Source organism: Rutidosis leptorrhynchoides, chromosome 1 (assembly GCF_046630445.1).
Source record: "Rutidosis leptorrhynchoides isolate AG116_Rl617_1_P2 chromosome 1, CSIRO_AGI_Rlap_v1, whole genome shotgun sequence".
NCBI lineage: Eukaryota > Viridiplantae > Streptophyta > Magnoliopsida > Asterales > Asteraceae > Rutidosis > Rutidosis leptorrhynchoides.
Genome location: NC_092333.1, coordinates 586,607,810 through 586,624,004, shown reverse-complemented (window position 1 = coordinate 586,624,004; position 16,195 = coordinate 586,607,810).

The following is a 16,195-nucleotide window of genomic DNA, read 5'->3' as shown; positions in this document are numbered from 1 at the left end:
CTTTCACCGGCATTTGATGATACCCGGAACGTAAGTCAATCTTTGAATAAATAGACGAGCCTTGTAGTTGATCAAATAAGTCGTCAATTCTCTGCAGTGGATAACAGTTTTTGATGGTAAGTTTGTTCAACTCTCTGTAGTCAATACACAACCTAAATGTACCATCTTTCTTCTTGACAAACAAAACAGGAGCTCCCCACGGTGATGTTCTTGGTCGAATGAAACCACGCTCTAAAAGTTCTTGTAATTGGCTTTGCAGTTCTTTCATCTCGCTGGGTGCGAGTCTTTAAGGAGCACGAGCTATTGGTGCAGCTCCTGGTACAAGATCTATTTGAAATTCAACAGATCGATGTGGAGGTAATCCCGGTAATTCTTTCGGAAATACATCGGGAAATTCTTTTGCGACGGGAACATCATTGATGCTCTTTTCTTCAGTTTGTACTTTCTCGACGTGTGCTAGAACAGCATAGCAACCTTTTCTTATTAGTTTTTGTGCCTTCAAATTACTAATAAGATGTAGCTTCGTGTTGCCCTTTTCTCCGTACACCATTAAGGGTTTTCCTTTTTCTCGTACAATGCGAATTGCATTTTTATAACATACGATCTCTGCTTTCACCTTCTTCAGCCAGTCCATGCCAACTATTACATCAAAACTCCCTAACTCTACTGGTATCAAATCAATCTTAAATATTTCGCTACCCAGTTTAATTTCTCGATTCCGGCATATATTATCTGCTGAAATTAATTTACCGTTTGCTAATTCGAGTAAAAATTTACTATCCAACGGCGTCAATGGACAACTTAACTTAGCACAAAAATCTCTACTCATATAGCTTCTATTCGCACCCGAATCAAATAAAACGTAAGCAGATTTATTGTCAATAAGAAACGTACCCGTAACAAGCTCCGGGTCTTCCTGTGCCTCTGCCGCATTAATATTGAAAACTCTTCCGCGGCCTTGTCCATTCGTGTTCTCCTGGTTCGGGCAATTTCTAATAATGTGGCCCGGTTTTCCACATTTATAACAAACTACATTGGCATAACTTGCTCTGACACTACTTGCTCTGCCATTACTAGTTCCGACACCATTTGTTCCTTTCGTTCTGTTAACCCCTGGTCCGTAGACCTCACACTTCGCGGCGCTATGACCATTTCTTTTACACTTGTTGCAAAATTTGGTGCAGAACCCCGAGTGATACTTTTCACACCTTTGGCATAGCTGCTTCTGATTGTTGTTGTTGTTGCGGTTGTTATTGTTGTTGGGATGATTGTTGTAGTTGCTGTTGTTGTTGTTGTTGTTGTTGTTGGGCCGTTTGTTGTAGTTGCGATTGATGTTGCGATTGTTGGGATAATTGTTGCGATTATTATTGTAATTGCTGTTGTTGTTGTATTGGTGATTCTTATCACCGTTTTCCTCCCACTTTCTTTTGACTTGCTTCACATTGGCCTCTTCAGCCGTCTGTTCTTTAATTCTTTCCTCAATCTGGTTCACTAGTTTGTGAGCCATTCTACATGCCTGTTGTATGGAGGCGGGCTCGTGTGAACTTATATCTTCTTGGATTCTTTCCGGTAATCCTTTCACAAACGCGTCGATCTTCTCTTCCTCATCTTCGAACGCTCCCGGACACAATAGGCACAATTATGTGAATCGTCTTTCGTACGTGGTAATATCAAATCCTTGGGTTCGTAACCCTCTAAGTTCTGTCTTGAGCTTATTGACGTCGGTTCTGGGATGGTACTTCTCGTTCATCAAGTGCTTGAATGCTGACCACGGTAGTGCGTACGCATCATCTTGTCCCACTTGCTCTAGATAGGTATTCCACCATGTTAACGCAGAACCTGTGAAGGTATGCGTAGCGTACTTCACTTTGTCCTCTTCAGTACACTTACTTATGGCAAACACCGATTCAACCTTCTCGGTCCACCGTTTCAATCCGATCGGTCCTTCGGTTCCATTAAATTCCAAAGGTTTGCAGGCAGTGAATTCTTTGTAGGTGCATCCTACATGATTTCCTGTACTGCTAGATCCAAGGTTATTGTTGGTATGTAGCGCAGCCTGTACTGCGGCTATGTTTGAAGCTAGAAAAGTAAGGAATTCCTCTTCATTCATATTCACGGTGTGTCGAGTAGTCGGTGCCATTTCCTTCAAAATAGTCAAATGGAACAAGTTAATCATACAGAATATTAAGAGTAGTTAATAGTATTTCGTAGCATAATATGAACTCATTTATAAAAGCTTTTTCTTCATATTAGCGTTTTATAAGTTTAAATTCGGGTAGTACCTACCCGTTAAGTTCATACTTAGTAGCTAATATACAATTCAACTACTACAATTCTATATGAAAAACTGATTATAATAATAATTCGCGTTCAAACTTTTATACAATATTTTACAAACTTACAATACCGCTTATTTTACATATAGCATGAAATATAGCACACAATAAATTTGATACAAGATGGTTGTGAAGATAATTCTAGCTAGTACACAAGTCGTTCAACAAAGGCAATAAAGACATGCAATTCATACGTCCAAAAACAAGTCATGCATTCTGGTTTTACTAGGACTACTTCCCATCCTTGGTCTTGTGGAACATAACCGTTATGGCCATTGATAAGACAGCGTGTTGTAACGTCGTCAAAGGGACGAGGGTTACGTAATATCCAACAGTCCCTTAACAATCTAAAAACCTCATTTCTTACCCTAATTACCGACTCCGTCACTTGTGGGAACGTTTTGTTTAATAGTTGTAGCCCGATGTTCTTGTTCTCACTTTGGTGAGAAGCAAACATTACTAAGCCGTAAGCATAACATGCTTCTTTATGTTGCATGTTAGCCACTTTTTCTAAATCACGAAGTCCTATATTCGGATATATTGAGTCAAAATAATTTCTTAACCCGTTGCGTAAAATAGCATTTGGGTTCCCCGCAATATATGCGTCAAAGTAAACACATCGTAACTTATGGATTTCTCAATGTGATATCCCCCATCTTTCGAACGAAAGCCTTTTATAAACCAAGGAATTCTTGGAACGTTCTTCGAATGTCTTACAAACTAATCTCGCCTTAAATAGTTGTGTCGAGGAATTCTGACCGACTCTAGACAAGATTTCATCAATCATGTCTCCGGGTAGGTCTCTTAAAATATTAGGTTGTCTATCCATTTTGTGTTTTTATACTGTAAAATAGACAAGAGTTAGATTCATAAAAAAAAAAATACTTATTAATACAAGCAATTTTTACATATATCATAAAGCATAAGCACACTATATTACATATATTACACCACACGAATACAACTATCTTATTCCGACTCGCTCGTTTCTTCTTCTTCGGTTTTGGTTCGTTTTGACAAGTTTCTAGGGATATATGATGTTCCCCTAATACGAGTCGTCGTTTTCCACAACGGTTTAGAAAAACCTGGTGGTTTAGAGGTTCCCGGGTCATTGTTACAACTTAAGGGCTTCGGGGGTTGACGATACATATAAAGTTCATCGGGGTTGGAATTAGATTTCTCTATTTTTATGCCCTTTCCCTTATTATTTTCTTTTGCCTTTTTAAATTCAGTTGGGGTAATTTCTATAACATCATCGGAATTCTCATCGGAATCCGATTCATCGGAGAATTGGTAATCCTCCCAATATTTTGCTTCCTTGGCGGAAACACCATTGACCATAATTAACCTTGGTCGGTTGGTTGAGGATTTTCTTTTACTTAACCGTTTTATTATTTCCCCCACCGGTTCTATTTCCTCCTCCGGTTCCTCCTCTTCCGGTTCTGATTCTTCTTCCGGTTCTTCTTCGGGAACTTGTGAATCAGTCCAATATATATTCGACTCTTCGTTATTATTAGGCGAGTCAATGGGATTTGTGCTAAAGGTAGACATCCATCACACAATATCAAACATGTTAAGAGATTAATATATCACATAATATATACATGTTAATAATATATAGTTTCCAACAAAAATGTTAAGCAATCATTTTTAAAGAAAACACGGTCGAAATCCAGACTCACTAATGCATCCTAACAAACTCGATAAGACACACTAATGCAAATTTTCTGGTTCTCTAAGACCAACGCTCGGATACCAACTGAAATGTCCCGTTCTTATTGATTAAAAACGTTCCATATTAATTGATTTCGTTGCGAGGTTTTGACCTCTATATGAGACGTTTTTCAAAGACTGCATTCATTTTAAAACAAACCATAACCTTTATTTCATCAATAAAGGTTTAAAAAGCTTTACGTAGATTATCAAATAATGATAATCTAAAATATCCTGTTTACACGCGACCATTACATAATGGTTTACAATACAAATATGTTACAACGAAATAAGTTTCTTGAATTACACAATATCATACAAGCATGGACTCCAAATCTCGTCCTTATTTAAGTATGCGACAGCGGAAGCTCTTAATAATCACCTGAGAATAAACATGCTTAAAACGTCAACAAAAATGTTGGTGAGTTATAGGTTTAACCTATATATTATTAAATCATAATAATAGACCACAAGATTTCATATTTCAATACACATCCCATACATAGAGATAAAAATGATTCATATGGTGAACACCTGGTAACCGACATTAACAAGATGCATATTTAAGAATATCCCCATCATTCCAGGACACCCTTCGGATATGATATAAATTTCAAAGTACTAAAGCATCCGGTACTTTGGATGGGGTTTGTTAGGCCTAATAGATCTATCTTTAGGTTTCGCATCAATTAGGGTGTCTGTTCCCTAATTCTTAGATTACCAGACTTAATAAAAAGGGGCATATTCGACTTCGATAATTCAACCATAGAATGTAGTTTCACGTACTTGTGTCTATTTTGTAAATCATTTATAAAACCCGCATGTATTCTCATTCCAAAAATATTAGATTTTAAAAGTGGGACTATAACTCACTTTCACAGATTTTTACTTCGTCGGAAAGTAAGACTTGGCCACTGGTCGATTCACGAACCTATAACAAATATGTACATATATATCAAAGTGTGTTCAAAATATATTTACAATACTTTTAATACATTTTGATGTTTTAAGTTTATTAAGTCAGCTGTCCTCGTTAGTAACCTACAACTAGTTGTCCACAGTTAGATGTACAGAAATAAATCGATATATATTATCTTGAATCAATCCACGACCCAGTGTATACATATCTCAGTATTGATCACAACTCAAACTATATATATTTTGGAATCAACCTCAACCCTGTATAGCTAACTCCAACATTCACATATAGAGTGTCTATGGTTGTTCCGAAATATATATAGATGTGTCGACATGATAGGTCGAAACATTGTATACGTGTCTATGGTATCTCAAGATTACATGATATATAATACAAGTTGATTAAGTTATGGTTGGAATAGATTTGTTACCAATTTTCACGTAGCTAAAATGAGTAGTTTTTACCAATTTTGTTTTGCTCGTCATTTCTTCGTTTCTAATCCGTTTTGAGTGATTTAAGTGGCCACGGTTTCGTATTGAACTTGACTTTATGAAACTAAATAGAAAAGGTATAGGTTTATAGTCGGAAATACAAGTTACAAGTCGTTTTTGAAAGAGGTAGTCATTTCCGTCGAAAGAACGACATCTTGATGACTGTTTTGAAAAACATACTTTCACTTTGAGTTTAACCATGATTTTTGGATATGGTTTCATGTTCATAAGAAAAATCATTTTCTCAGAAGTATAGCTTTTAAATCAAAGTTTTTCATAGTTTTTAATTATCCAAACCAAAACAGCCCCCGATTGTAACTACGACGACGTAAATTCGGTTTTATGGTGTTTATCGTGTTTCCGGGTTTTAAATCATTAAGTTAGCATATCATATAGATATAGATCATGTGTATAGTTGATTTTAAAAGTGTAGTTAGAAGGATTAACTTTATTTGCGAACAAGTTTAGAATTAACTAAACTATGTTCTAGTGATTACTAGTTTACCACTTCGAATATGATAGCTTTTTATGTATGAATCAAATGATGTTATGAACATCATTACTACCTTAAGTTCCTTGGATAAACCTACTGGAAAAGAGAAAAATGGATCTAGCTTCAACGGATCCTTGGATGGCTCGAAGTTCTTGAAGCAGAATCATGACACGAAAACAAGTTCAAGTAAGATCATCACTTGAAATAGGATTGTTATAGTTATAGAAATTGAACCAAAGTTTGAATATGATTATTACCTTGTATTAGAATGATAACCTACTATAAGAAACAAAGATTTCTTGAGGTTGGATGATCACCTTACAAGATTGGAAGTGGGCTAGCAAACTTGAAAGTATTCTTGATTTTATATAACTAGAACTTGTAGAATTTATGAAGAACACTTAGAACTTGAAGTTAGAACTTGAGAGAGATCAATTAGATGAAGAAAATTGAAGAATGAAAGTGTTTGTAGGTGCTTTTGGTCGTTGGTGTATGGATTAGATATAAAGGATATGTAATTTTATTTTCATGTAAATAAGTCATGAATGATTACTCATATTTTTGTAATTTTATGAGATATTTCATGCTAGTTGCCAAATGATGGTTCCCACATGTGTTAGGTGACTCACATGGGCTGCTAAGATCTGATCATTGGAGTGTATATACCAATAGTACATACATCTAAAAGCAGTGTATTGTACGAGTACGAATACGGGTGCATACGAGTAGAATTGTTGATGAAACTGAACGAGGATGTAATTGTAAGCATTTTTGTTAAGTAGAAGTATTTTGATAAGTGTCTTGAAGTCTTTCAAAAGTGTATGAATACATATTAAACACTACATGTATATACATTTTAACTGAGTCGTTAAGTCATCGTTAGTCGTTACATGTAAATGTTGTTTTGAAACATTTAGGTTAACGATCTTGTTGAATGTTGTTAACCCATTGTTTATTATAACAAATGAGATGTTAAATTATTATATTATCATGATATTATGATATATAATATATCTTAGTATGATATATATACAGTTAAATGTCGTTACAATGATAATCGTTACATATATGTCTCGTTTCGAAATCATTAAGTTAGTAGTCTTATTTTTACATATGTATTTCATTGTTAATACACTTAATAATATATTTACTTATCATTTAACATAATTAACCAAGTGTATCAATATCTTAATATGATTCATATGTATCTAGTAAGACGTTGTTATAACGATAATTGTTATATATATCGTTTTTGAGTTTCTTAAATTAATAGTCTAATTTTTTATGTATATAACTCATTGTTAAAATACCTAATTAGATACATACTTATAATAAAATCATGTTAACTATATATATAACCATATATATGTCATCGTATAGTTTTTACAAGTTTTAACGTTTGTGAATCACCGGTCAACTTGGGTGGTCAATTGTCTATATGAAACCTATTTCAATTAATCAAGTCTTAACAAGTTTGATTGCTTAACATGTTGGAAACACTTAATCATGTAAATAACAATTTCATTTAATATATATATAAACATGGAAAAGTTCGGGTCACTACATAATACACCCTTAAATGTTGCCAACTGCACAAAATCCCGTCGTGGACCGGCGGGACAAAGTGGACCGCTGGTCCACTCCTGACCTGAGAATTTCAAAAGTTCCATGCTGGACTGTCGGCCAAAGTGGACCGCCAGTCCAGGTTGCACCTGTTTCCATTTTTTACTAAATTTGGACCGCCGGACCAAAGTGGACCGCCGGTCCATACCTGGGCTGTTAACATCTTAACTTGTTGCTAGACATTCGGACTAAACTAGGCCGCCGGTCCAGTTTGTCAAATTACATTTGACAGATATAAAATCGATCACAGTTAATATTAAACATTTACAAGGTAAAATACGCACCTTTGGACCTCGTACAAGGAAAACGGGGTGTTACAACTCTCCCCCACTTGAATCGGAGAGCGTCCTCGCGATCCAAGCTGCATGACAAGCTGGAAGATAAACCAAAACAAACTCTTCAGGTTCCCATGTAAACTCGGAACCTTTTCGATGTCGCCATTGCACTTTGTAACTTCTAATTTCTTTGTTTCGCAACATTTTAACCTTCTCATTAAGGATTGCAATCGGCTCTTCAACATACTCTAATTTATTGTTCAAAGCAATCTCATCTAACGTCACCCAAATCGAGTCATCCACAAGACACTTATGGAGATGGGAAACATGAAATGTGTTATGGATTCCCGCAAGTTCTTCGGGTAACTCTAGTCTATAAGCAACCTCACCAACACGAGCCAAAACCTTGAAAGGACCAATAAACCGAGGAGCTAACTTTCCCAGTTTTCAAAACCGAATAACACCCTTCCATGGTGAAACGTTAAGCATCACCATGTCACCTTCTTGAAATTCAATCGGTCGCCTTCCTTTATCGGCATAAGATTTTTGTCTATCTTGCGCCACCTTAAGTCGAGCCCGAATCATCTCAATCTTACTATTCGTCTCTAGGACCAAATTGGTACTCCTGATTTCTCGTTGACCCACTTCACCCCAACAAATAGGAGTTCGACACCTACGCCCATAAAGCATCTCATAAGGTGGCATTCTAATACTAGTGTGGTAACTATTATTGTACGAGAATTCCACCAATGGTAAGTGCTCATCCCAAATACCACCAAAATCAATAACACACGCCCAACATATCCTCCAACGTTTGATTCGTATGCTCGGTTTGCCCGTCCGTTTGAGGATGATACACCGTGCTCATTTTCAATTGAGTACCCATTTCTTCATGAAACTTATTCCAAAACCGAGAAGTGAAACGAGTATCTCGATCCGAAACAATAGATATAGGAACCCCATGTCTCGATATCACCTCCTCGATAAACAACTTGGACAAGGTCTCTGACGATATCGTTTCCCGAATGGGAAGAAACAAAGCACTCTTCGTCAATCGATCAACTATCACCCAAATCATATCATATTGGGTTCTCGCCGTCTTTGGTAACTTAGTAATGAAGTCCATGGTAATGTGCTCCCATTTCCATTTTGGGACTTCCAATGGTTGTAACTTACCATACGACTTTTGGAGTTCGGCTTTAACTTGCAAACACGTGACACATTGTTCAACATACTTAACAACATCACCTTTCATACCGGGCCACCAATACTCTTTCTTCAAATCATAGTACATCTTTGTTGCACCCGGATGAATGGAATACTTTGACTTATGTGCTTCATCAAGTAGCACTTGTCGGTAACCACCCATCTTAGGCACCCACACTCTTCCTTGAAAAGATAACAAGCCGTACGGGCCTAAACTAATAGACTCCATTTGCCCCACAATCCGCTCTTCATGCTTGTTGTGAACGTACGCTTCTATTTGAATCTCACCAAGCTTTACAAGAAAATAGTTAGTAATGATCATGCGTAACGACCCTAATCGTATTGCCGATTGTTGACTTTTTCGACTCAACGCATCCGCGACCACGTTCGCCTTACCCGGATGATAAAGTATTTCGCAATCATAATCCTTTACCACATCCATCCACCTACGTTGACGATAATTCAAATCTCGTTGGTTAAAGAGGTGTTTTAAACTCTTATGATCCGAATAAATCGTACATTTGACACCATACAAGTAGTGGCGCCAAATTTTCAACGCATGAACCACCGCTGCCAATTCAAGATCATGAGTCGGGTATCTCTTTTCGTGTTCCTTTAATTGTCGAGAGGCGTAAGCGATGTCTTTACCTCTTTGCATTAGAACACACCCGATTCCATTTAATGAGGCATCACAATAAACCGTCATATCTTCGATCCCTTCCGATAATATCGACACCGGAGCTTGACACAATTTCTCCTTTAATAATTGGAAAGCAATTTCTTGCTCATTTTCCCAATTAAACCTCACGTTCTTCCTCGTCAACTTCGTCAAAGTAGAAGCAATTTTAGAAAAGTCTTGGATAAACCGACGATAATAACCAGCTAATCCGAGAAAACTTTGAATTTCCGTAGACGTAGTCGGTTTCCCCCCAACTCTTCACCATCTCAATCTTCCCTGGATCTACTTGGATACCTTCTTTATTCACAATATGACCAAGGAATTGAACTTCCCTTAGCCAAAATTCACATTTGAAGAATTTTGCATACAACTTCTCCTTCCGTAACGTCTTCAATACTTCACGCAAATGGTGTTCATGTTCCTTCATACTCTTAGAATAAACAAATATGTCGTCAATGAACACAATTACCGACTTGTCTAACATAGGTTGGCACACTCGGTTCATAAGATCCATGAATGCCGCCGGTGCATTCGTAAGACCAAAAGGCATAACTACAAACTTAAAATGCCCGTAACGGGTTCGAAAAGTCATTTTATCTATGTCTTCCTCACGGACCCGCACTTGATAATAGCCGGACCGTAAGTCAATATTAGAAAAATACGTTGCACCTTGGAGTTGGTCAAACAAATCGTCAATCCGAGGCAATGGGTAACGATTCTTGATCTTCACTTTGTTCAACTCCCGATAATCGATGCACATCCGCATACTACCATCTTTTTTCTTCACAAACAAAACCGGAGCACCCCATGGCGAGGAATTCGGTCGAATAAAACCCTTTTCAAGAAACTCTTAGATTTGATTTAACAACTTTTGCATTTCCGTCGGCACTAAACGATAAGGATTTTTAGCAATGGGAGTAGCTCCCGGAACCAACTCAATGCAAAATTCAACTTGTCTTTCCGCCGGAAAACCCGGTATTTCATTCGGAAAAATGTCTTCAAATTCATTAACCACCGGAATTTCACGAATGGATAGTGGCTCATCACGAGTATCAACTACATGGGCAAGAAAAACCATACCACCACTCTTAAGAAAACGTCGCGCCTGTGCATAAGTGTATAATGGTACGAGTCTTCTTCGTTTGTCGCCATGAATAATCAACTCTCCCCCACTTAGGGTCTTCACACGAATGAACTTATCATGGCATGCAATATCGGCTCTATAACGATCGAGCCAATCCATACCAACAACAATATCAAACTCACCCAAAGTCATCAGGATAAGATCAATTTTAAATGTTTCGGTACCGAACACAACATTACAATCTTTACACACATCAACCCCTAGCACCTTCTTGCCATCCGCTATTTCAACTTCTACCAGATGACTTAACTTAGCTAGCGGTTTGTTAAGCTTAGACACAAATCGAGGCGACACAAAATACAAATTAGCACCGCTATCAAATAATATCCTTGCCGGATTAGAGTTAACCATGAAAGTACCTGAGATAACTTCATTGGATTGCTTGGCCTCATCATTGGTCATCAAATAATTTCGCCCCTTAGCCGTGCCCGCCGCCTTCTCCAACCTCTTAACATTGTCATTATTCAAATCGGGACACTCCGGCCTTTGGTGCCCTTCTTTACCACAATTGTAACAAGTAAGTTTGGTTGTAGTAGATGGTTTGGTGCAATCACGGGCCATATGTCCCTTTCGTCCACAATTGTGACAAGAATAAGGAAAATCTCCGGAATCACCTTTCTTCACACTACCAACACTCTTGGAGCCCTTTTTGCTCTTCTTGTTCAAAAAGTTCGAATGACTAGTAGCTTCAAACTTCCTCTTGCCAAAAGTAAAGCCACTCTTTCTCATCACAAGCGCCTCAAAACCTTTGGCCATATTGAACAACTCATCAAAACTCTTCACCACATTTACACTAATCTTGTAGTGACCCGAACTTTTCCATGTTTATATATATTAAATGAAATTGATATTTATATTATTAAGTGTTTCCAACATGTTAAGCAATCAAACTTGTTAAGACTTGATTAATTGAAATAGGTTTCATATAGACAATTGACCACCCAAGTTGACCGGTGATTCACGAACGTTAAAACATGTAAAAACTATATGATGTCATATATATGGATATATATATATATATATATATATATATATATATATATATATATATATATATATATATATATATATATATATATATAGTTAACATGGTATTATGATAAGTAAACATATCATTAAGTATATTAACAATGAACTACATATGTAAAAACAAGACTACTAACTTAATGATTTCGAAACGAGACATATATGTAACGATTATCGTTGTAACGACATTTAATTGTATATATATCATATTAAGATATATTAATATATCATAATATCATGATAATGTAATAATTTAACATCTCATTTGATATAATAAACAATGGGTTAACAACACTTAACAGGATCGTTAACCTAAAGGCTTCAAAACAACATTTACATGTAACGACTAACGATGACTTAACGACTCAGTTAAAATGAATATACATGTAGTGTTTTAATATGTATTTATACACTTTTGAAAGACTTCAAGATACTTATCAAAATACTTCTACTTAACAAAAATTCTTATAATTACATCCTCGTTCAGTTTCATCAACAATTCTACTCGTATGCACCCGTATTCGTATTCGTACAATACACAGCTTTTAGATGTATGTACTATTGGTATATATACTCCAATGATCAGCTCTTAGCAGCCCATGTGAGTCACTTAACACATGTGGGAACCATCATTTGGAAACTAGCATGAAATATCTCATAAAATTACAAAAATATTAGTAATCATTCATGACTTATTTACATGTAAACAAAATTACACATCCTTTATATCTAATCCATATACCAATGACCAAAAACACCTAAAAATACTTTTATTCATCAATTTTATTCATCAAATTGATCTCTCTCAAGTTCTATCTTCAAGTTCTAAGTGTTCTTCATAAATTCTATAAGTTCTAGTTTCATAAAATCAAGAATACTTCCAAGTTTGCTAGCTTACTTCCAATCTTGTAAAGTGATCATCCAATCTCAAGAAATCTTTCTTATTTACAGTAAGATATCTTTATAATACAAGGTAATACTCATATTCAAACTTTGATTCAATTTCTATAACTATAACAATCTTATTTCGAGTGGAAATCTTAATTGAACTTGTTTTCGTGTCATGATTCTGCTTCAAGAACTTTCAAGCCATCCAAGGATCCTTTGAAGCTAGATCCATTTTTCTCTTTTCCAGTAGGTTTATCCACAAAACTTGAGGTAGTAATGATGTTCATAACATCATTCAATTCATACATATAAAGCTATCTTATTCGAAGGTTTAAACTTGTAATCACTAGAACATAGTTTAGTTAATTCTAAACTTGTTCGCAAATAGAAGTTAATCCTTCTAACTTGACTTTTAAAATCAACTAAACACATGTTATATATCTATATGATATGCTAACTTAATGATTTAAAACCTGAAAACACGAAAAACACCGTAAAACTGGATATACGCCGTCGTAGTAACACCGCGGGCTGTTTTGGGTTAGTTAATTAAAAACTATGATAAACTTTGATTTAAAAGTTGTTCTTCTGGGAAAATGATTTTTCTTATGGTCATGAAACTATATCCAAAAATCATGATTAAACTCAAAGTGGAAGTATGTTTTCCAAAATGGTCATCTAGACGTCGTTCTTTCGACTGAAATGACTACCTTTACAAAAATGACTTGTAACCTGTATTTCCGACTATAAACTTATACTTTTTCTGTATAGATTCATAAACTTAAGTTCAATATGAAACCATAACAATTAGATCCACTCAAAACGGATTTAAAACGAAGAAGTTATGGGTAAAACAAGATTGGATATTTTTACTTGTTGTAGCTACTTGAAAATTGGTAACAAATCTATACAAATCATATCCTAGCTAACTTATATTGTATTATACATGTATTCTAATATATTATGTAATCTTGGGATACCATAGACACGTATGCAAATATTTTGACATATCATATCGACCCATCTATATATATTATTTGGAACAACCATAGACACTCTATATGCAGTAATGTTGGAGTTAGCTATACAGGGTTGAGGTTGATTCCAAAAATATATATACTTTGAGTTGTGATCTAGCCTGAGATGTGTATACACTGGGTCGTGGATTGGGTCAAGATAATATATATCAATTTATTTCTGTACATCTAACTATGGACAACTAGTTGTAGGTTACTAACGAGGACAGCTGACTGAAAATATTTAAAACATTAAAACGTATTAAAAAATATTGTAAATATATTTTGAACATACTTTGATATATATGTACATATTTGTTATAGGTTCGTGAATCGACCAGTGGCCAAGTCTTACTTCCCGATGAAGTAAAAATCTGTGAAAGTGAGTTATAGTCCCATTTTTAAAATCTAATATTTTTGGAATGAGAATACATGCAGTTTTATAAATGTTTTACAAAATAGACACAAGTATACGAAACTACATTCTATGGTTGGATTATTAAACCGAATATCGCCCTTCAAGTCTGGTAGCCTAAGAATTAGGGAAATGGCCCCTAATTGACGCGAATCCTAAAGATAGATATATTGGGCTTAACAACCCCCATTCAGGTTATGGATGGTTTAGTACTTCGAGATTATTATACAGACAAGAGGTTCTGTTTTGGGGATATTCTATGCATTAAGTTAACGTCGGTTACCAGGTGTTCAACATATGAATGATTTTTATCTCTATGCAGTCTGCGAAATGCCTGATAAGAGATGTGTTATAAAAATGAAATCTTGTGGTCTATTATTATGATTTAATAATATGTAGGTTAAACCTATAACTCACCAACAATTTTGTTGACGTTTTAAGCATGTTTATTCTCAGGTGATTATTAAGAGCTTCCGCTGTTGCATACTAAATTAAGGACAAGATTTGAAGTCCATGCTTGTATAATATTGTTTAAAAACTGCATTCGAAGACTTATGTTGATGTGTAATATTATTGTAAACCATTATGTAATGGTCGTGTGAAAAACGCTATATTTTAGATTATCATTATTTGATAATCGTCGTAATATTTTAAAGGTTATGGTTTGCTTTAAAATCAAATGCAGTCTTGGAAAAACGTCTCATATAGAGGTCAAAACCTCGCGACGAAATCAATTAATATGGAACGTTTATAATCAATATGAACGGGACATTTCAGTTGGTATCAGAGCGTTGGTCTTAGAGAACCAGAAAATTTGCATTAGTGTGTCTTATCGAGTTTGTTAGGATGCATTAGTGAGTCTGGACTTCGACCGTGTTTTCTTGAAAAATGATTGCTTAACACTTTTGTTGGAAACTACATATTTTTACATGTAAAAATTATGTGATATATTAATCTCTTAACGTGTTTGATATTGTGTGATAGATGTCTACCTCTAGCATGAATCCCATTGACTCACCTAATAATAATGAAGAGTCGAATATATATTGGGAAGATTCACAAATTCCCGAAGAACCGGAAGAAGAAGAACCGAAAGAAGAAGAACCGGAAGAAGAAGAACCGGAAGAAGAGGAACCAGAAGAAGAGGAACCGGAAGAAGAAGAGGTTCCGGAGGGGGAAGTATTAGGAACCACAGAAAAATGGTCAAATAAAAGAAAATCCTCAACCAATGAACCAAAGTTAATAATGGTCAATAGTGTTTCCGCTAAGGAAGCAAAATATTGGGAAGATTACCAATTCTCCGATGAATCGGATCCCAATGAGGATTCCGATGATGTTATAGAAATTACCTCGACCCAATTTAATAAAGCGAAAGAAAATAATAAGGGAAAAGGTATAAAAATAGAGAAACCCGATTCCAACCCCGATGAACTTTATATGTATTGGCAACATCTGTATTTTCTAAAATGTAACAATGACCCGGGAACCTCTAAACCACCAGGCTTTTCTAAACCATTGTGGAAAATGACAGCTCGTATTAGGGGAGCATCATATATCCCTAGGAAATTAGCAAAATGAACCAAGTCCGAAGAAGAAGAAACGAGTGAGTCGAATTAAAGAGTTGTAATCATGTTGTGTAATATATGTAATATAGTGTGCTTGTACTTTTATGTTCTATGTAAAAATTACTTGTATTGTTTGTTAATTATCTTTTACGAATCTAATCCTTGTCTATTTTACAGTATAAAAATAAAATGGACGTTAAGGGTAGACAACCGAATATTTTAGAAGACCTACCAGAGGATATATGATTGAGGAAATCTTGTCTAGAGTCGGTCAGAATTCATCAGCACATTTAGTTATGGCGAAATTAACTTGTCAAACATTTGAAAGACTTTCTAGAAATGCCTTAGTTTATAAAATGCTTTCCTTTGATAGGTGGGGTATATCACATTGGGGAGACCGTAAGTT